This window comes from Pinus tabuliformis, chromosome X (assembly GCF_031772625.1).
Source record: "Pinus tabuliformis cultivar Carrire ecotype Pingquan chromosome X, CPIR1, whole genome shotgun sequence".
NCBI classification, from domain to species: Eukaryota; Viridiplantae; Streptophyta; class Pinopsida; order Pinales; family Pinaceae; genus Pinus; species Pinus tabuliformis.
In genome coordinates this window covers 1,049,720,498-1,049,722,387 of record NC_142308.1, presented here as the reverse complement: position 1 = coordinate 1,049,722,387, position 1,890 = coordinate 1,049,720,498, and positions in this window count along the sequence as shown.

The following is a 1,890-nucleotide window of genomic DNA, read 5'->3' as shown; positions in this document are numbered from 1 at the left end:
ACGTGGAAGCTAAGATGGATGGCGTGGAAGCTAAGATGGATGACATGGAAGCTAAGATGGATGGCGTGGAAGATAAGATGGATGATTTAAAGAAAGACATGAAATATTTGATAAGAACAAAATAAATGTTAATCACGATTTCATAGACTCTAACATTGGATCGAAGAACCACCATGTTCCAAAGATCGATATGAAGAAGTTTGATGCCAAGGATCCCAGAACATGGATACTACAGATGGAGCAATTTTTCGATCTCCATAATGTGCAAAGCACACAAAAGGTACGCTTTGCAGCTTTATATTTGGAAACAAATTAGTTTGTATGGTATCAATGGCTTTGCTCTCATAAACAAATTGTCACTTGGGTTAGTTTTATGGATGAAATGATAGCACATTATGAGGATACAAAAAGCAACACTTTTTTTAGCCAATTGATAAATCTCAAACAAAAGGGTTCAATGATGGAGCACATTGAGGACTTCCAAAAATTGAATATAAGGGTAAAAGATATTCCAGAGGAGCATAGAATTGATGTGTTCATAGGAACTTTAAAAGATAACATCCAACATGAGGTTCGCCTTTGGGAACTAGATTCATTAGAGAAGGCATTCAAGTTGGCAAGAAAAATGGAAAGCAAAATTATGGCAACAAGGAAGCCTACCACTCACAATCATATAGATGGAAGTGTTACTGCTCCTAGCCATCCACGACCTACAAGGTTGACACCACAACAATTGGAATAAAAAAGAGCAAAAGGGCTATTACAATTGTGATAGAAAATACACTAAAGGTCATAAGTGTGTTGAGAAGAAATTATTTTACATAGATTGTGAAGAGAAGGAAGAAAATGAACAAGAAATGTCAAAATAAGAGGTTATACACCAGGAAAAAACCCTCGAAAAAGAAGAAATGAATCTGACCATATCTTGTAATGCATTGGCTAGAATTACCACTCCTCAAACTATCAAGATAGAAGGGCATATCAAGAAGAAAAAGGTAACAATGTTGATTAATTCAGGAAGTACCCATAATTTTATTCATTGTAAGATAACTAAGGAATTGAATTGCTTCCTATATCTAGCACCAAAGTGTCAAGTGATGGTTGCAAGTGGAGGAACCATAAATTGCTCAGGAAAGTGCCGTAATATCAAGCTATCCATGGGAGGATATGTATTGAATAGCCCAATGCTTTCCATTCCAATGGGTGGTGCTGATGTGGTACTAGGAGTCCAATGGCTACAATCCTAGGGTACAATAGCTTTTATTTTTCAAGAACTTTTCATGAAATTCTCTTCATAAGGAAAGGAAGTTGAATTAAGGGGTATCGCAGGGAAACCGTGAAAGATGATCAGCTCTAACGGAACGACAAATCTTCTAAAGAAAGAACAACGAGGCATAATTGCACAATTATGTTCAATAGAGGTCCCCACATCAAAATCATCCATTTCTCTAGATCTCCAAAAAGTCTTGGACAATCATTCCAAGGTATTTTGAGACTCCTAAAGGCCTCCCACCTATTCGTGATCATGATTATGTTATTAATTTGGTTCCAGGAATTGTTCCTCCAAACATCAGGCCTTATAGATATCCCTATGTCCAAAAGAGTGAAATTGAACGTATGGTTTCAGAAATGCTAGAGGCTGGTATAATTCAACCTCGTCAAAGTTCTTTCTCTGCTCTAGTAGGATTGGTTCACAAGAAGGATGGATCATGGCACATGTGTCCAGATTATAGGGAGCTCAACAAGCTTACTATGAAAGATAAATTTCCCATCCCTGTCATTGATGAATTATTAGATAAATTGCATGGATCAATTTACTTCACCAAGTTGGATCTTAGTTCAGGATATCATCAAATAAGAATGAAGAATGAAGACATTCCAAAAATAGCA